General features: G+C 34.7%; 1 protein-coding gene across 50 annotated transcripts in view; it reads left to right on the top strand.

Annotated features, from left to right (window-relative positions):
• The window catches only part of SOX6 (SRY-box transcription factor 6), a 770159-nt gene that overhangs the window by 355917 nt on the left and 392195 nt on the right, over positions 1-22047 (top strand). Inside the window, exon 1 of one of the 50 annotated variants that reach the window (XM_016920464.4) lies at positions 630-753. The exons of the other annotated variants lie outside the window; for them this stretch is intronic. The gene's annotated coding sequence lies outside the window, so the exon portion shown is untranslated. Of the gene's footprint in view, positions 1-629; positions 754-22047 lie in introns of those variants that run through there. 50 annotated transcript variants of the gene reach the window in all.

Below are 22047 nucleotides of genomic sequence, written 5' to 3'. Positions count from 1 at the left end.
ATGTCTAAACATTTATTTTTAAAACTTTGGTATTGTGTTCATTGTGCCTCTGCCTGTGTGTGTATGTGTGTGTATGTTTGGGTTTTGGGAGGGAGTGGGGGAATAAGAAGAAATTTTAGATATGGAAGTCGGTGAAAGATGATGTGTGAGACTAGAATTTTGTACTGAAAAAGAAAAGGTTTCAAGCATGTTTTCTCTTTTGGAGAGAAAAAGAATGAAACTGACTATATTATGCATATTTTCATGAAGAATGTATATAAATATAATTTGGAAAATTATAAAAACAAACTTACTTTCTAGAGATGGAAGAAAATATATGTGACTTAAAAAATTGCAACAGAGGTAAAGAAAAAAAAATTGAACATATTTTAAGCATAGTGTCCAATTGGGATAAAATTTTTAACAGAACAGGCTGAGCCATTTATAGATTACAACACTTTAAATTTTCTCAGTGTTACAAAGTGTTTATTTTGATAAAGAATTTGTTGATGCTCTATCAGCTTTTCCATGTGCAGAAGTGCAACTGGGTGATTAGTTAGGCTTGAGGCTAGCAGCCAAAATGTAGAAATTTGGTCCCCAGTTCTTTTTCTGGAATAAGAAAAAGCTACTGAGTTTTCCTGAGCCTTGATTCCCTATTGCAGAAATTCTTCACTATCAAGGATGTCAGCTCTTTTCTCTCTTCTCATTTTTCTTCTTTCTTTCTAAAATTCTTTTTGTCTCATGGTATTACCATCTTCATCTGTGTTTAATTAAGTAAGTACTAATTTTGGAGGTATTGTAGGGTTTATGTTAGCTTAGTCATATGGAAATTCTTTACATTTGTATCAATTTTTTCTATAATTATAAAGCTAAAGAATCTATTTTTTTTACTGTTAGTTTAAAGACAAGGAATCTAAAACTTGGAGAGATTATTTGGCTTGCTCAAGATCATATGTTTAGAAATCAGGGCCGGGACTTTTGGCAATGCCACACTGCCAATTAATTGATTCCTGTTCATTTATTTTTTGTCTTGCTATATTGATGACCAGTGTCAGTACATTATTTTTATCATCTGTTTAACTATTTCGCAATTGTCTTATTTTGCTATATCTACCTATCTATTAGAAGATGGACACATATAGAGGTGATTTGCTTGATTGCTTTTTATGTCTCATTTGCAACTTGATATAGTTGACATGTAAGTGGTTTCATCATTAAATTAAATTTATGATTGGTTGGATAGAATATACCAATAAGTTTATGAGATTTGCTTTTTTTAGAAAAACTATCATACTTATTTGTGCCTGTTTTGGCAGTAGGAAGTTATTATGTTTTTTTTTTTGCATTTAGCCATAATTATGGACTTGTTAGACAATTGGTTGGTAGAATGGATTTAGATAAAAGAGTAAATATAGTCTTTCTTATTACTTTTTTTCTGATTAAAAAACCAAACTATGATTTTTGGAAAAAGTCAGAAAATATGAAAAAGAAATTATAAAAGCTCTGTAATGACATTTAGGGATACCTCAGAATGTTTATACTGATTATATCCTTTACGTTTTTCTGTGTAGATACACATATTTTTTAAAGGAAAAATGGGATCTTATTGCACATGCTGTTTTGCAAGCTACTCTTAAAAAGTTAACGTGAGCATTTCCCTATGGCATCAGATTCTCTTCTCCTACCTACCTTTTCTTTTTAAAATGAACTTTTTGTTTACTATAAAAGTAACAGATATTATATAGAAGAAATTTAGGCAATACATATAAAAATAAAGAAAAAAACCTTTTCACTTTATATTAAGGTATATACACTTTTTAAGGTATATACACTTTTTGTATTGAAGATTTTATGTCTGTGCCTATCTATCTAATATGCGTATATGTATATTTAAACAAAAATGAGATCATATGGTATCAAATGTTTATATTATATTATAATCTACTTTTTAATTTAATGGTATATCATTTACAGTTTCTATGATACCACCTGTTGTTTTACATTATTAATTTTAATGGTTGCAGACTATTCTATTGTGGCCATTTCATAGCTTAGCTGATCATCTATAGGTAAGGTTGTTTTTGATTCTCCATTATTATATACAATATTGCAGTAAACTCATCTGTAGCTAAATCTTTGCACACATCTGTAATTATTTCTTTAGTTTAAATTCTTAAAAATGGATTGTTGGGTAATCCCTTTTTAAAGGAATTTGATTCCTATTGCCAAAATGCCCCCCAGGAAAGTTGACTAGTTTACTCTTGTCAACAGTGTATAAGAGTACTCATTTTTCCTCATCCACTCTGACACATTATTATTATTTTTTTAACCATTGTCAATATGACAACTAGAAAATGGCATCTTATTTTTAGTATAATTTGCATTTCTTTCATTAGTAGTGAAATGGAATATTTCTTTATTTATTTGCATTTTTTTTTCTTTTTTTGAGATGGAGTTTTGCTCTTGTTGCTCAGGCTGGAGTGCAATGGCACAATCTCGGCTCACCACAACCTCTGCCTCCCGGGTTCAATCGATTCTCTTGCCTCAGCCTCCCAAGTAGCTGGGATTACAGGCATGCGCCACCATGCCTGGCGGATTTTGTCTTTTTAGTAGAGATGGGGTTTCTCCATGTTGGTCAGGCTGGTCTCCAACTTCCAGCCTCAGGCGATCCACCCGTCTCAGCCTCCCAAAGTGTTGGGATTACAGGCATGAACCACTGTGCCCGGACTGCATTTCTTTTTTGAAAAATACATTTCTTACTCATAACCTTTGAGAGGTAGTATAGATTTTGGAGTCAGATTGTTGATGACAGGGTTTGAATCTTGGCTGTCATCATTACTTAACAGCTCTGTAAACTTGAGCATTTGCTTAATTTCTCAGTGTCTCAGTTTCCTTATATGTAAAGTGGGAATAATAATATTACTTATGTCATAGATCTGTTGCAAGGATGAAATTCATGAATATATATAAAAAATATTTAGAATAGCCTATCACAAAGTATTGTGCATTATTCTAATGGGTAATTAATTCTTATTGATTTATAAGAGGCCTTTATATGCTAAAATAGTAACCCTTTGTCATATATGATTTAGACTTTTTAAAATTTTGTCATTTTGTCTAATTAAAATTTTTAGAAAATCAAATCTCTCTCATGAAATCTAAAGTTTTATTTTTGATTTCTGCCTTTAGAACCATTTTTAGAAATGTCTTTCCTATCTAACATTATGTAAGTGGTCACATATATTTTATTATAATGTTATTTTTTTACCTTTAATTTTCCTAATCTATTGAGAATTTATTTTGTTGTGTGATATGCAATTAAGATATGAAGAACCAATTATGCCAACAATGTTAGTCATATCATTCATCTTTTAAACACTATGATTTTCATTATAGGGATATTTGGGTCTATTTCTTACCTTCTTTAATTGATCTGCCTATTCATTTGGCAAATTTTAATTATTCATATTTTATGTGCTTTTTAATTGAATTATTCTCATTTAAAATTATCTTGGTTATTCTTGAGTATTTGTTTTTCCACATGAACTTTTGAGTCATTTTATCAAGTCTTTCCCCCTACCCCCACTCCCAAATCTCTGTGATTTTAATAGAATTATACTAAATTTGTAAAACAATTTGGGATGTTCTGACAAAATCTCAGGATGCATTGTATTTTACTTTAAGGACACATTTTTAATTTAACGAATCCACAATACCTAGCACATAGTAGGCCTCAGTACATGTTTGTTGAATAAATGTTAAATGTTTCAGTACTTACTAACTGTTGAACATTTAGGTTGTTTTGATGTTTTCTCTATCATGAGTAATACTTTAATGAACATATTTAACATATAAATTTTTGAACATTATTATGATGACATCTGTGGAGTAAATTCCTAGATAGCTAGTTCAAAGATAATTTTTACTGGTTTTGATACACTTTGCCAAGTTGCCTTCCTGAAAGCATGCACCAATTTATGCTCCGCCCAACAGTTTGAAACCGTAGTGTCTTGATCAGCTTATTTGTCTCCTCATGGTAAGATGCAATTCCAATTTCTAATGAGTTCGAAATTAATATCTCATGGCAAAAGAAACATTTTTACTTTTTAAATGCTTGTTTATATTTTCTGGGTATGGAGGAGGTAAAAGATACATCGAAATCGTTGAATTTCTAGTAAAATCCTGACTCTTCTGCTATAGATATTAACACAATCAATGGAAATGTTATTCTCCATGCTTGGGCAGAGTCACATGTGCAGGAACCAGATAATAATAACAATGAAAAGAAAACAATAAATATTACTTTAGAATAATGTCTTCAAGTGGATGTTTTTTTCCATCTTAAATTGTTTTTCTTTTTTTGTACAGTGAAATCACTTGTTCCCCTCTTCTGATAAAAACAAATGTTGGTTGCCTATGTAGTTTCTATGTCTATTTGATTTTAGTTCTTTTTGTGACAAAATATTTTCAGTGGTACCTAGCATGAACAACCTCACTCCTCCTATTATTAACTGGCTTAAAGTGGCAATTTCTGGTGGAGGAGAAAATTCACATTTATTAATTTTTGTCCTTGCATACCTGGGAACTGAGATATAAACAAGGAAAACTAACATTACAGTTTTGAGTAGTTGTACAGTAAGAAGCTAACAGGTAAACGGCTTTACCCTGGTTCCTGCAGTTTTTATTTATCTGCTTAATCACTTTTCAGTCTTCCTCTTTTTCCTTCTCTTGATGCAGTATATATACTACTGAAAGAGAATAAGGCTGAATCCTGATGATATAGTTTTTATCACTATATTTTAAAATTGAAATCCTCCTTGTTGGGAAACAAATGCCAACATCTTCAATAACTCTGTAACTAACAACTTGACTTTTTTTTTTAAATAAAAGATTCCTTTGTAGGTTGCTTTATGAGGTTTTCATTTCTTGAGATAGCACTCCTTAATATTCCTGTCTTTCTTTTATTTTCTTTTTCCTTCTCTTCTACTTCATATATTCCCTGTCACCCCAATTCTCTCCTTTCCCTTCCCTTATCTCCCTTCTCTTCTCTTAAATTTAGTGAGTCCTTAAAAATATACGCTTGTCAGTTCTGAAGTCTAAACGTTCTATCTATGGTGCAGTAGGTTTTCCCCATTTTTAACAGTTGCCTGGGGGAAATTTAAGTTGATCTGTCCTGGGTCTGCAGAATGTAGTCATGAGTTTCAGTGATGACCATGAGGAATTCTTTCCTCATTTTCTTACTTTAACCTTATAGAGATCATGTGAAATTCTTACTATCAGCAAGAGTGCTATGATTTTAAAACTCAATTTGCATATGCTTCCTCTTCCTGTATTCCTGGTACCCATCTTCTGAAAGTAGGCTTTAGCCATTAAAAGGCAGGAGTGTAGAGGTAGTTGGCAAAGGATTTCACTTATAATTATAGCTAACTCTATCAAACATGGATGGATTATGTCTTGAGGATTGAGTACAACCATTTTCTAATTCTAGGATCACTTTCCTTTGGCAGCTAGCATCTTTTTATTCTGGATGCCTCTCTCTCTCTATTTCCACTATCATCTCTACTCCCACTCCTTGCTAGTGTTTTGGGATGCAAGTTTATTTTAATATTGACCTTAAGCCAATCTAATTTAGAAGGTATAAATCCAGGAAGAAAAGAAATCACATTAGGTATGCCACATGTTTACAGAAATTATTTGGAATTAACCAAATTGTTTTAATTATTATTATCATTATACTTTAAGTTCTGGGATACATGTGCAGAATGTGCAGATTTGTTACATAGGTATACACATGCCATGGTGGTTTGCTGCACCCATCAACCTGTCATTTACATTAGGTATTTCTCCTAATGTTATCCCTCCCCTAGCCCCCAACTTCCTGACAGGCCCATTGTGTGATGTTTCCCTCCCTGTGTCCACGTGTTCTCATTGTTCAACTCCCACTTATGAGTGAGAACATGCGGTGTTTGATTTTCTGTCCCTGTGTTTGCTGAGAAAGATGGTTTCCAGCTTCATCCATGTTCTTTCAAAGGACATGAACTCATCCTTTTTTATGGCTGCATAGTATTCCATGGTGTATATGTGCCACATTTTCTTTATCGAGACTATCATTGATGGGCATTTGGGTTGGTTCCAAGTCTGCTATTGTGAATAGTGCTGCAATAAACATACGTGTGTATGTGTCTTCATAGCAGAAGGATTTATATTCCTTTGGGATTGCTGGGTGTGCATTAGCTCTTTAAATTATTTGGGATTAGTCAAATCTTTAAAAAAATGTGTTTGCCTTAGCTTTTCAATTGCATCCATTACTGTCACCAAATAATATTCACCACAGAAATATGCAACTTTAGAGTTTTAGTGAATTCTTTAGGACCAGGACAATTTCTTCTCTTTTTTTTTTTTCTTTTCTGTACAACACTTAGTGCTTTGAAGTTTCAAGATCTGGATTGGTGTTTTGGAGTTTGGAGAACTGGGTTCTAATTTTAACTCTGCTACTAATTTGTAACTAATTACTTGAACTTGAACAAATTGTTTAAACTCTCTAGGCCTCACTTTCATTTCAGTTGTAACAACCTCTCTGGTTCAGTGATGCAAAAAATCTGATTTCAACTGGAGAGATTAGGTGTGATGAGAAGATGTCATTATTCTGTTTAATAATATGTATAACTTTTGTATGAATGCGTAGGGTGGCAAATTAATTGGTGTGGGCTAGAAAGTTTGAAAAAGCTTTGAAGTGTTAGTTAATAATAGTAAACTTCTGAGGCTTCTTTTTTTCACATGAGTTGTTGTAATTTGTACCTATTTTTTTATATAACACCTAATGGCAGCAGTAATTTTTTTTTGTTAGATGTTGCTTCATTTTGAAGTTCCATTCTTAAAAGTTGCTAATAGGCATAGTGTTGCATCAAGTTTGACTTTCATTTTATGAATTTGGACTGTAGTTGTCTCCTTTTTTTAAAACAGTGATGGAAAATATAGAAATGTCAATAATAACAAAAATGATCGTGGAGAGAAGTTTGGAGAGTGAGATGGGAAAGAGAGAATGTGAATATGAAAGGAATAAAAACGAACCTGCTCTTTCCTATTTAAGTATTTGTCTGGCTTTCAAACACAATTTTATTTTATTGTTTCTTGGATTTTATGGAGTATAGAACATTGCCTAAGAATAGAGTGGATAAATTTATCACAGGCACATAATTCTTTTTGCCATGTGAGTGTGTTTGTTTGTTTTTTCATTACAAAGAAACCTCACCACATGTTTTTAACATTTTTATTATTTAAAGTATTTGAATCATATTGTGGCATGTGTTTCTTAAATAACACTCTTAGGGTGCTAAATAGGAGAAAAGGATAATGACATTAATATTATTTTTTTCTGTTTAAAAATGTATTCCACGTGTGATATTTGAAATACCAATTGCATAAATGTAGAAGTTAATTTTTAAAATTATTTTGAAATACATTGCCATCATTTTATCTGAATAACTCTGAATCTGAAGAATGCAGAAGGGTTAGAAAGAAAACTGCAGATCTGTGAATTAGTGATAATATAACTAAAAGTTACTATATGTTATAATTACCAGAGATTCTAATGAGCTAAAAAAGATGTGAGTTCCTGACAATAAAAACATTTGGAATAGGTTTTATAGGTTTCCTTATTTTTTGGGTATACTTCCATGGGGTTTTAGTGTTTTATAAGAGGTAATTCCCAGTTCAGTTCATAGGCAGTCCAGGATGTTCTGAATAATGAAGAGGCACATAAGGGAGTTCAGAGAAAGAAAGATTTGGCTTTATGACTTAAGTCAGTATGATATAGCATAATATTTTGAGATAATATCTGTATGGAAGCCGTAGTAACTGTATTGAGTTAAAGATGGGTCAATGATGCACAGCCTTGAGTATTTATTAGCTATACTGAGGGCTACATTTCTGTATTAATCAAGGTAAGTTAGCTTCCTTCCTTCTTCCCTTCCCCTTCTCCCTCCCTTCCTCCCTCCCTTCCTTCCTTCCTTCCTTCCTTCCTTCCTTCCTTCCTCTCTCCCTCCCTCCCTCCCTCCCCCTTTCTTTTCATTTCAGCATGGTTATGACCTAATAATGTTCAGAACATATAATATGTATACACATATGTGTTTATTCAATGTATTTGTTGTTTACTTTTATTCTTAAGGATTAGAGTTAAGCACATGTCAACCAGAAAACCTACAAACTTTTGCAATAAAAAATTGACAATGCCTGGGTATGATTGTATCTCTGGAAATTATAGAAACCTATAAATTAAATTCTCAAGTGTGATACTGCATCAATTACTTGCAAGATTTACTGTTTCTAGAGCTGTAAGGGAAGATGTTACAGATGATAAGAACTTTCTAATAGAATAGGAGTTTAAGTTTATCTAGTAGTGAAAGAGTAACCCCAAGAAGGAAGTTAGACCAAAGGAACAAAACAAAGTGTGAAAGGAAGAGTGAGGTAAGACAGGGCATCTGAAACAGTGGGACAGAAACTGAAGAAGGACCCGTTTGCTTGGATTGACTGCTGACACATCTCTGTTTTAGGCATGTGTCTAGAATTTACTGCTTTACATTTTGTAGACATATAGAACTGCATATCGTGAATTGTCCTTTGTGGTTGTCATTCTGCCTGTGAAGGATGAAAATATGTTAGAAACAAAAAGTTGAGATAGTTTTGCCGTAACCACAGTTTTACAATGAAATTTTATTTTTGTGCACTGTTGCTTATAGATATATACGTATTCATATACTAACACACTATTGGGAATAACATTCTGTACAATGCCAATTTTTCTTCTCACTATTTTTTCTTCCTAAATATATCTACATACCATGAAATTACCTTTGCGAAAAAAATGGTTATATCATATGTATGAGCATGGCAAGTTCTGAACATAGTTCGCATTAACTAATGTGAACTTTTATGGCATAAGGACAAAAAATGAAATGTCTTCCAAGTGATAGGCAGGGATTCATATAAATGAAATCACATTTTTATATCAGAACCTTAATTTTACTTTTTTTCTAAGGATCTTTCAGTTCCAGTCGTTCCATCCATGTGTCCAGCTGGTGATATCATATTGACTAATCTCTACTCGCTCTCTCCATCAACATCTCAAGGGTGGTTAATGATGATTTTATTCTCTTATTACTTTGCTTTTATTTAAATTCTTCTGCAATTCCTCTCCTGTGAAAAATCAGTGTTCTAGCTTCTTGTGACCAGTGGTTAACTGTATATTTTGGAGTCAGTTATTATAGCTGTCACTCAACTGGGCTTATCTGTGAATGGTGTTTTGGAGAAGTGGCCTTTCCAACAAAGTCCCACCCTTTGCCGTCAACCGAAGTCTCTGTTAGTGCTTTACTCTCCCTGGTGACTTCTAACAACCTTGATTAGTTGGCTCTACAATTTTAAAGTCTGCCATCTGTCTCTACTTTTTCTTTCTTTTTGTCTTTTATTCCTATGCCATTAACTTATCATTATTCCTTTTCTACTAGAAAATATACATATGTCTATTATATATTAAAAATAAGTATTTGGTATACTTTAGTATCATACCTAGTTAGTGTGATGAGGATGCAGAATTGAATAACTTGCTTTTCTTAGGTCCTGTTTTATTTATTCTGGTCATCTTGAGTTACCTGGCTTTCACAGTCTATACTTTCAGTAGATTTAACAATATATGTCATTAATCAATCAATAAACAAACTAATTATTTATTGAACTAATATGTTCGATACAATGCCAGATACAAAAGAAGCATAAAATATGATTCTTGCTTTCAGTACACTCACAATGTAAACAAATTAAGGCAGTATAAAATGTTGAATTTGGGAGGTTTTACCTGTCATTAAACAAATATTAGGTGCCTTTTATAATAATATTAGCTAACATATACTAAGTATTATCTATGACCCAGCCATTGTGCTAAAGTTCTTTAAATGTATTACAGGTCGAGCAACCCTAATCTGAAAATCCAAAATCTGAAATGCTCCAAAATCTAAAATGTTTTGAGTGCCGATATGATGCCAGAAGTAGAAAATTCTACACCTGATCTCACGTGACTCAGTAAAAACAAAGGCACATAGTAATTTTGGTGTAGTAATACTATAGTATTAGAAAATCTGAAAATCCAATCTGAAAATCCAAAATCTGAAATGCTCCAAAATCTAAAATGTTTTGAGTGCCGATATGATGCCAGAAGTAGAAAATTCTACACCTGATCTCACATGACTCAGTAAAAACAAAGGCACATAGTAATTTTGGTGTAGTAATACTATAGTATTAGAGTTTGTAATACAATTTTACACTTTAGAATGAAGGCAAGATAGTATTTATACATATGCAACATGTATCACATAATGTGTCTATGTACACATATTCATTATTCTTTGGCGCTTTGGAGTTTGGAATTTTATTCAACAGTGTTTACTGACCACTTACTATGTGCTAGGCACCAGCTCGGGATTGGAGATACATCAATGATCAAAACAGAAATCTCTGCCCTCTAGGAGCTTACGTTCTAGTAGAGGGAAACAGGCAATTTATTTTTTTTTAAAAGAACAAGTAAATTATTATAAAGCAAGGTAGAGGATAAATGCTATGGAGAAAATAAAACAAAAAAGGGGGATAGGGAGCACCCAGGGTGGAGGTATATGTGCAACTTTAAATAGGATAGTCAGGGAGGGTATCATTGAGAATAAAATTTTTGCCTAAAAACTTGAGGTAAAAGAGAAAGGGAACCATGCAGATCTCTGGGGATAGAGCATTCCAGGCAGAGGGAGGGACCAGTGCAGACTCTGAGGTAGAAGTGTGCTTGGTATGTTCAAGGTACAGGGAGGGATGAGATCAGAGTGGCTGGAGACAAATGAGTGAAGGGGGGAAATAATAGGAAATGAAGTCAGAAAAATGACAGGGGCTGGGTTAAATAGGAATGTGTAGGTCATTGTGAGGATTTGGCTTTTACTCTGTGGGAGATGGGGAGCCATTGGAACATTTTGAGCAAAGAAGTGGTATGATCTGACTCATGTTTATTTTAAAAGGATCATTTTGGTTGTTTCTGGGAATAAATTATAGGGATGCAGAAGAGTAGAAACAGGGTGACCACTTAAGCGGCTATTACAGTAACCTAAGTGAGAGTTCTTGGTGGCTTTGAGTAGTAGTGGAGGTAGTGAGAAGTGGTTATATTCCGAATATATGTTGAATGAAGAACTCACAGGACTTTCTGACAGATTGGATTTGTTGGATGATAGAAAGAAAGGAATCAAGGATGACTCTAGGATTCTGGCCTGAGAAGCTAAGGATGGAGTTGCAAGCAAGATGGGAAAGGCTTTGGAAGGTACAGGGTTTAGAGGGAATATCAAAAGCTCAGTTCTGGACTTGTTAAGTTTGAGATGCATGTTAGACCTCCAAATGGAGATATGGAGTAGGCAAGAGAGAGGAGTGGGTTGGAGATAAACTCTATGAGAGTGTACAGATATGAACATAGCACTTCTGGATCTCAATCCATTTTTTTGGTTCTATTTTAAAGACCTATTTTATAACTTTTTGGTTAAGATAATATAACAAATCTGAATTATATAAATTCTAAGGGACAAAATTACAAATTTATTCTGCTGTCAATCTTTTGGTCTGCCTGAAGTGTTATACTCTACCAGATACAGCCATGTCTAGTCAGGACAAAAAACATGATAAGTTGTTCAAATACTTGGGATTTCATTGAAGGAATTTGTTACATAGGCATTGGAAAACTAAAAAAGCAAAAAAGGAGGCTGAGGTAACCCAGATATTAATAACTGTATGGAGCAGCTACCAGCCATGGGGCTGATGGAAAAAAATGGAAAAATTTGTGTTACTGAAATCTACAAGCTTGGAAAAGCTTGTGATTGGGGCTTGGACTTGTGATGGGGAGGATGTACTCCATGACTTCTGTTCAGACCACTGAGAAGAACATGGCATGGCTTATGCTGTAATCACTGAGAGGATGGTGGCCAGCTGGTGCTGGTACTTCCGAGGGGCTTAGGCAGCTGGTATTGGGAGGGCTGAAAGAAGCCATTGGTGGTGGAAATATAAATGGTGCAGCCATAAATGTCTTTTGCTGCTGGAGGGATGATGGACAGTAGTTAGAGGAAGGAAGTCCGTTGTCTCTTCCCACCTTCTAGTTTCTTACTAGTCTCTCTCATTGGCAGAACCTGACAGGAAGCCAGCTGGCAATGAAGTCTGGGAAATATCGTGCCCCAGCATCACAAGGCAGAGAATTGAGGAGTGATATGGAATCAAGAGACAATAAGTGAATAACTGGCATATACACTGTGAATGTTAGGGCATGAATAAAATTTTGAGACCTCATTCTATTGAAATAATTAGTAATGTGAAACACTCACTACATTTTAAGCCATTGTATTTTGGTTATTTGTTAATGATAAATGGAAGATAATATTTGGTGTTGAAGAGGATAAGAACTGATTAAAGAATGACTTGGTTTACAAAACTTTTAAACTCTTTTCTATCTCCAGGCAAGAAACTAATTAATTGATTCTTGTACTTAAAATATATTAGTGAATAAAACAAATACTTTTCAGTTCTCATGGAAAAGACAACAATAAGCATAACAAGTAAGTATATTATATAGTATGTTAGGAGTTTATGAATGCTATAGAAAAAGAAAAAATAGAGATTAGAATAAGGGAGATTGGTGGAAAGAAACAATATTAAATAGGATGATCAGAGAAGAACTCATTGAGAATATGACATTTGAGGAATGACTTGAATAGGGAGTTAGCTGTAGATGGGGCAAATGTTATTTTTCATTTTTTTTAGTAATAGCCATCCTAATGGACATGAAGTGGTATCTCATTGTTTTGATTTGCTTTGCCTAATGACTGATGATCTTGAACATCTTTTCATATATTTATTGTCATTCGTATACATTCTTTTTTGTTTGGTTGGTTTCCTTTTTGTGGAGAACAGAGTCTCGCTATGTTGCCCAGGCTAGTCTTGAATTCCTCAAGCTATCCTCCCACCTCTACCTCCCTCAATGATGGAATTACAGGGATAAGCCACAGCACCTGGCCTATATACATACTTTGGAGAAATATCTATTCAAATTTTTGCTCATTGTTGAATTGGGTTGTTGTTTTTGATGTTGTTGAGTTGTAGCAGTTTTTAAATATATGCTACATACTCACCCATTATTAGATATATGATTTGCAAAATTTTCTCCCATTCTCTGGGTTGTCTTTTCATTTTCTTGATAGTTTACTTTGATGCACAAAAGTTTTTAATTTGATGAAATCCAATTATCTGATTTTCTTTTGTTGCTTGTGTCATATTTAAGAAATCTTCAATGTCATGACGATTTCCTCTAAGGTTTCTTATCAGAGTTTTATAGATTTAGCTTTTGTTTTTGATTCATTTTCAATTAATTTTAAAAATAAGCATAAGATAAGGGTTAAACTTCATTTTTTAAATAGGTAGATATACAGTTTTCCAAGCACCATTTGTTGAAAAGACATTTTTTAATTCTTTTATTATTATTATGATTTTTGAGACAGGGTCTCACCCTTTCACTTAGGCTGGAGTGCAGTGGTGAGATTGCGGCTCACTGCAGCCTTGACCTCCTGGGCACAAATGATTCGCATGCCTCAGCCTTCTGAGTAGCTGGGACTACAGGTGTGTGCCACCATGCCTAGCCAACATTTGAATTTTTTGTAGAGATGGGGTTTTACTATGTTGGCTAGGCTGATCTTTTCCCTCTTTAATCTGAAATTTTAATAAATCTAGATATTGGAGAGAAACAGACTAGAGACCTATAGTTTATTGCAGTTTTATTGTGTTCAATGCTCTTTTTGCTATGTCTCTGTTGTCTGCTATAATTTGCAAAACATAATGGGAGTGCTAGTCAATTGAAGAATTATTTCGTGGCCAATAGACAAGTAAGAGACTATAGTAAGTCCTCACTTAACATCATCAATAGGTTCATGGAAGCCGCGACTTTAAGTGAAAAGACATGCAGGAAGTCCCTGAATAATGAGATTAATAATGTTTTGTTATAACTATGAGAAAAAAATTGGTTTTGTTATAGGTTGTTTTATATAAAGTTTCAGTTTCCAAGAACCCACTGATGATAAGTGAAGACTTTCCCTACTGTATTAGATTTAATGCTTTTTAGGAAAGTTACTTTTATAATGTACATGTATTATTTGTATATATACGAACCTCAAGGTGCCAGATAACAGTTTCTCTTTATGCTAATATTGGTGTTTAGTCCTTTGGAAATTTTAGCTATTGCGCCATTTTGATTCATACTGTTGTGGTGATAAGCTCCTAGAATTTGTAAATCATGCATTTTATTTTGTGATGTGTCTAAGCTGAGGGTGAGATTGAGAGCAGTCTTCCAAGGTGATTTATAATTCCTGGGAAAGTTATCTGAGATAAATCTTGCACTTCACTGGGCTATTCTCTTTCTTCCTTTTGCTTCATACTGTGGATACACAGTACTATCTGTACTTTGGGAGTAGGTTCTTTCCTTTAAGCCCCAAGGGAGAAAATGTGGTTACGCTTTGTGTCATAACTTTGTGAATGACTTGGGCCACCAGTGGCATCATTAAAGATCTCAGTATGTATACTGTCTCTTCTAGCCTATCATAAATCTAGCATGGTGTGAGGGAGGGTGCATTTGGAACATTGTTCTTTCCTCTGCTCTTGTTTTCCTGAATACAGTCTTCATTTGGACCCAATTGAAAACTGAAGATATATTAAGCCTGAAAGTGATAATTCTCATAAAAAGACAGTATACTTCAAAACAAGGAACTTCACTTCTGTTTCAGAAACAGAACAAAACCAAAATTAGAACATACATAGAAGCAAAATGTGCCTTCTCAAAGTCTAAACTATATCTTAGAACTTGTCTGAGGAGCTAACCTGTAGACTTAGATTTTCCATCTCTACCCATTACACTTGAATAAACTTCACTTTGGATGAACTAGTTATTCTAGCAAATATCAGACGCCTGTACCATCTATATGAGCAGTCATCTTAAACATTTTTAAATTTTTATAGATTTAGGGGGTGTAGTTATCTTTATAAGAGTTATTGATTATTTAATTTCTGCTGACCTAATAGAGCTTATTCACTTCGATGAAGGCTTGTACATGTTTTGATGGTTTTATGCTCTTACACTTGTGTTATGATGTTCGTATTTGGGTTACAAATTTATCACCTGATAGTATCTGTTAGATATGGAAAGAAAGTGAAGGGACCAGATAGAAAATTTGCAAATTGTGGTACTGATGTATGTAAGAAATGCTTCAGTGTTAAACAGTGGTTCACTTTGAGTAGTAAGTTTTCCTAGTAAATTTGTGTATATCTCAATGCAGAAAGAAAGTAATTGTGATGATAGGCTATGGATTATCAAGTAATTAGTTCTCTGTGGTAGTCATTGAATGGTGAAAACATGGAATTTGACCTGGGTTTATATCTTTGTTCTACAATTTGCTTGCAGTGTCCTTAAGCCTTTCTCAATATCTGTTATCATTATAGATTGTGGATAATATTACCCATACCTGTCATAGACTGGGAAGGATTAAGTGAGAGATTATTTGCATCTTTTTCTCTGCTTGAAATAGCTCTTTATGGTACAAAAACATATCTATATGTGCGATTTGTTTCAGTTGCATGTAGATAGTTTTATAACTTGCTCCCTTTTCAGGATGTCAGGATGCAAGAAGAATAGGAAGCCCTTTCCAACCAGCAGCTGATTAAACACTGTATGGGAGAACTGGGAAATATGAAAGATGGCAAATGAAATCCTGGCAGAGAGAATAGTCTAATCCCAAAGGACATTCTCAACAATAGCCTGGGCCCTATGCCTAGTACTTAGAGGGGCCTAGGGTGAGAGACTCCTGCCCCTCACTGTACTATTCCCAGAATCTTATTTGTTAATGCTTGGCTTTATTAATAAAGTCATGACCACTTGTTCGGCACTGCATATGGCTGGTTGTGATTTCCAGCTGCCCTTTGGGCTAAAGTGTAAACAGTGAATAGATTGTTATGTTCTTCTATTAAGCTTAAAGCTGTGATCTCATGTCTGTGCCACATATGTCTGCAACCAGAAATATATCCTTTTCTCATGGAAGGGTAGCAGCACTGTGTCTGAAAAGAGTTTGAATTCATTAGTCTAAGAGCTTTTTACTTTTTAGTGAAACCAAAGAACAAAATGAAGGCATAAAAAATCATGAACATCGTCAACAGGATGTCAACATGACACCAAACAGCATAATATATTGTTAAGACGAGCATCTAATCTGGTGACTGAAATTTCTATACATTTGGCATTTTCACAGAAGACAGAAATGCAGGCAGCAGTCCAACAATCCAGTCACAAAGAAAGCCTCAGTGCATTGGATTTGAAATAAGCACAACAGTTTGTCTGAGTGACTGAGAAAATACCCATTGATAGAACTGGCTCCTAAACTCTGGCCTGATTTCTAATATGCTGGTTAATTAACATCTAATTTTTTTTTACTACGTTGATCAAGAATGTTGTTTTTGTGGTTGGTGGGGTTTACATTATAGATATTAAAATTGTTTACATGGTGGAATGACTGATAAAACCCTGAAGTTCTAAGCCCTCTAGAAGAGGAAATTTATTTATGATAATAATAATTACTATTTTATACCATACAAGATACATACACACACACGTGCATGCACACACACACACACACACACACACACACACAGTACTTCCCTGTTTATCTGATGGGGATGTGTTTCAAGACCCTCAGTGGATGACTGAAACCACAGATAGTACTGAACCCTATCCGTACTCTGTTTTTCTCCTATACACACAAACCTGTGGTAAAGTTTAATTATAAATTAGGTACAGTAAGAGATGAACAACAACAACAATAAAATGGAACAATATAACAATATACTATAATAAAAATTATGTGAACGTGTCTCTTAAGTTATCTTATTGTGCTATACTCACCTATTTTTGGACTTTGGTTGACTGTGGGTAACAGAAACTGCAGAAAGCAAAACTGTGGATAATGGCCGAGATAAAAGTATGTGTTACTTGTTCTTTATAGTAGTTCCACAATAGTACAATCCCAATTTTACAGATGGGAAAATTGAGGCTTAAATAATTTGAACAGCTTGTCAAAATCGTGGGATCTGAATTCATATCTATAGTTATCTGACTCCAAAGTTTTGATATTCCTGCTATGTCACACTGCCTCTGCCCTTTTCTAACTGGATTTACAAGATAGCTTCCTGGCCTCTGAAATACATAGTCATTCTGAGTGATAATACTAGCAATTAATTGCTCTAGCTTACATTTGTATGGTGTTTTATACTTTTCAAATTGATGTTATGACCATTAGCTCATGTGTTCTACCTTATTACCTTGTGAGGTAATCAGGGTAAATATTATTATCCATATTTTACAGATGGGTAAAATAAACACAAGGAAGATAAGTGATTTTGCCCAATTTCAAATAACTTATAAGTGACAGAACCAGAACAGTCTTGTTGCCCTCAATTTAGTGCTCTTGTGCAACCTCTGACACCTCTTTGAGGGAGGCCAGGCTGGAGAGTAGATCAAGTTTGTAAGTGCAGCTCAGGAAGATTTCCTTTCAGCTAGGCTAGTAGATAGGCTGTTTTCCTGAAAATGCAAGTCTTTGGGCTACTAAGTTATTTTTTTGGAAAAACCTAATTGGAATGGGCTTATCCTGTAAGTCCTGACATTTTTTTCTGGTAAAAGAATGTTAGGATAGTTATTCTTGTTCTGCATTAAGCTTAGCAAATTCCTGCTGGAATCTTTTAGGCCAGGATCTTGGTTCAGAAGCTGTTACAAATTTTTTAGCCCAACTGGAATAGAGAAATTTCAGGGAGGAGGAAAAGTCAGGTTTGAAAAATAAAATTCTTTATAGTTAATTTGTTGGGTAATATAATATGCCAGTAGTATTATATACTTTCTGCATGTTCGTGGAAATACCCAAAACATTGAACAAGTAATTCCTACCATTGAGGAAGTTAGAATGGACAGTGTGGTGATGGAAAAGAACATCTGGCTAAGTGTCAGAAGACTTGAGTTTTTGTGCTAGGTCTGCCATGGGTTAGCTGTGGGACTTCAGGCAAATTTCCATGCTTATCTGGTTAGTTCCCTCATCTGAAAAGTGAGAGGCTAGAGCCAGATAACTTCTAACGTACTTTTTTTTTTTTTTTTATCTTTAAGCTCATTCAAATCTTATTTCTTGATGCCAATTAGAGAAAAACTAAGTGTTAAATTGTATGGTATTAATAAGTACACAGATAAGCAAAGATGCAGAGACTAACTGTTGGAGTACTGACTTTTAGTAACCAAGTAGTCCTTAAAAATAAAGTTTTAACCTGTTTTTATCAAAATTATAAGGTGTTCCTAGAATAGCACTCAGACAGGGCATAGTTCTTAGCCCTACCACCTACCATCGTGATTTATTTAACCAACTAAATCTGTTTCTACATATTTAATACAGGTTGAGTATCTCATATCCAAAATGCTTGGGGTCAGAAGAGTTTCAAATTTCAGACTTTTTTTTGGGAGGATTTTGGAATATTTGCAGATATTGGATTGAACATCCCTCTTCTGAAAATCTAAAAATCCAAAATGCTTCAATGAGCATGTCTTTTGACCATTGTGTCGGAGCTCAAAAATTTTCAGATTCTGGAGCATTTTCAGATTAGGGAATGCTCAATCTCTAAAGAGGTTTTCTCCATTTACTCAAAAACCTTTATTGAGTGCTAAGCATTATGCTAGATGCTGAAGCTAGAAGGTGGTCCCTTTCCTTTAAATGCTCAAATTGTCCTTCTACCAGGGACGTTTGCAATTTAAGAATCTTAGAGTTGGAATAAATCTTAGAGGTGGTTTAATTTGACTTAGAATGCAAGTATAAAAGGGCAGGTATTTTATCTTGTTCACTGCTTTATCCTCAGCAGCTAGAACAGTGTCAAGCATATACATATATGTATTTACCGAATGAATTAATGAAAGAACAGTGAGACCATATCTGGAACCGTGTGTTTATAAGTTAACGGCATAGTACCAGACTTATAAAGATCTCTATGACTAGAAGTATCACAGGTATATCCTGTGTGGCCATTTTCACAGTGGCTGCCTCTGCAATGAAGTGTCTGACTTGTCATTCCTTGCATATGAATGTTGAAAATTCTATGTTCTGGTTCTGAGAAAGAGTAGACATGCTTATTGACCTCGATTCCCCAGAAAATTATACAATTCTGAAGCAGGCGTTTTTATTTACTCCGTGGCACGGAATTCTGCAGGCATAACAGATTCTATATGGGCTTCTCTGCTTTTTCATGTTTCTTCCATTTTCCAGACTCTAGCTCCCCCACTTTTTTTTTCACCTCATGCAGCATACCATGCAATGCTTCTGTATAGTCATGCTATATTATATTTTCCTCTAGAGAATTATCATGCTGTTCTATAAGGGAAAATTGCTTTATTTTCCATTTTCTAGGTTTTTTCGGGCTTTCCTTTGGCATTTTCTCGAATTGAGTCATGGGGCTTTTTTGAGTGTCTATCACACAACTATGGTGGTACCATGTTGCTATGATTGTTCCACAAGGTTCAGAGAGTGGAGGAGTGAAGTTAGGGAACATGGGGATGGAAAGCAACGGGAGGGTCTTTATTTTTTTATTGCTTGTATCCCTTAGTTTATTTATTTTCCTTTCAAAGGGGGAAATGTGGAGATTCTTTAAAAGAGTAGAGAAAGAGAGATGAAACCCGTCATTCCAATGCTTTAGTCATTGTCCATTTTGCAATCACTGTTACTTTTTCCCCCTCTGTGACACAAGATACTCTTATTTCCCTTTTCTTCTTTGAGAGGAACCACATGATACAAGGGAAAGGGCTTTGTTTTAGGGGACTGGGATTTTAGGTTTCACCACTTCCTACCTAAACAACTCTGGGAAATTATCTTCTTTAAGCTTCATTTGTAAAGGCTGATTCTGTAGAGATGATAATTCTACTGATCTCACCAAATTATTTTGTGAATTGAAAGAAATAATGTACAAGATAAGGCCTTGCAAATTATAAATTATGAATAACATACAAGCATATAGCACTTACATCTAGTTTTCATGATTTTGAAGTTATCAAGAATTTCTTGTTGCCATTTAAAAGTAAAGATATATCTTACATATTTTTTCCTGAATTTTGCAACAGCTTAATAAAGTTTAAAAGATTTGGAAATTGGTATTCAGTTTTCCAGTTTTTCCTTGCTATCTTCATCAGGCCATTCCTTGGACACCCTAAACAGCTGTTGTGTGTCAGTGCAGAGGTGGTTGTATTTCACTGGTTCAGGATTACATGTTTCTGGGGTAGAGTTTCAGGGTCTTTGCTTAACAATGGTTGCTCACTCTGAGGTATGCTATCTAATTTGGTGTATTGAGAGGAAGTTGGCATGGATGCTTCATAAATCACAGAAAATTATGCAAAAATGGCACACACTAATTTTTGGTAAGGGAAATACTTCTCAGTTTTCTTATTATTTTTTCCAGCACTTTTGTACCTGCTGCTCTGGTTTTCTACTCTGTGCAGACAGACTCTTCTTTCTATCTTTTCCAGTGTTTATAGCAGAAGTAATGTGTGAGCTTACAATTTTTTTTTAAGACGTGAGAGTTGTTTAATCTTGGAACAATGTCTATTGAGTGAAGGTTTTATTACAACATCTATTGAGTGAAGGTTTTATTGTAAAGTAGTCAAAAGAATGCTGACCCTGAAGTGAGACTGCATGGGCTTCAATCTTGACTCTGCCACCCTTATTGGCTGCATGACCTTGAACAAGTCACTTAACATTTTTGATTTTACAGAGTTTACTCTGTAAAAAGAAGTTAATAATAGTAACTAAGTTACTGGCTTTTATAAGGATTGAATATATATAAAGTCTCCATACATACAGGGAGAGTTAGCTGTTGCTAATATTATTTTTGAAAACTTCTTCTTCTTCTTCTTCTTTTTTTTGAGATGGAGTCTTGCTCTTTTGCCCAGACTGGAGTGCAGTGGTGTGATTTTGGCTCACTTCAAGCTCCGCCTCCCGGGTTCACGCCATTCTCCTGCCTCAGCCTCCCGAGTAGCTGGGACTACAGGTGCCTGCCACCATGCCCGGCCAACTTTTTGTATTTTTAGTAGAGATGGGGTTTCACCATGTTAGCCAGGATGGTCTCGATCTCCTGACATTGTGATCTGCCCGCCTCAGCCTCCCAAAGTCCTGGGATTACAGGCGTGAGCCACTGTGCCTGGCCAAAAACTTCTTACTATTAGAGTATATTGGAGTCATTCAACACATTATTTATTAAGCCCTACTATATACTTAGGTTTCTGCCAGTTATCTTGGGGGATACAAAGTATTATGACACAATTCTTGTCCCCTTCTAGAGGCTGAGTAGTATAAGATATGTTTGGGCAATACATCTTGCCTGAGGAACCTGCTACAGGCACTATGGAGTTGACTGGGGATATGGAACATAAACATATAGGAGGAAACAAATACATACCTATTTTGATCAAATTAAATGAATGTTACACAAGTAATCTGATAGGAATGCAATGGTGAACTAATATTTTGTGGACAGGCTTCTGGAAGAAGTAAGATATTAGCTGAGCCTTGAAGGTAGAGTCTGGAGATGTAGAGATGGGGAAGAGTTTTGTAGGGAAGGAAAGAATCAGAATATATACACAGCATAATGTAGTGGAAAGGGTGCATCCAAACAGACTAGGCATCACCACCCAAACTCTGGTGATGCCTCTTACTAGTTGTACAACTTTAGATCAGCTACTCAGTCTCCCTTCTCTTCTGTGAAATGGGGACAATGATATTTACTTTTTAAGATTATTGTAGGTCTTAGACATAGCCTGTGCAAAGCAGCTAGGATAGTTTTTGACACATGGTTAACATTCAGTAACTGATATCATTAGAAATATAGTGTAAAAGTTAAAAGCATGGGATTTGGAGTCAGACAGGACTCACTTGAATCTCTTCTCTCTCATTTACTTTG

The sequence above is a fragment of the Pan troglodytes genome, chromosome 9 (genome assembly GCF_028858775.2).
Source record: "Pan troglodytes isolate AG18354 chromosome 9, NHGRI_mPanTro3-v2.0_pri, whole genome shotgun sequence".
NCBI classification, from domain to species: domain Eukaryota; kingdom Metazoa; phylum Chordata; class Mammalia; order Primates; family Hominidae; genus Pan; species Pan troglodytes.
This window is presented reverse-complemented; position numbering and strand designations above follow the sequence as displayed.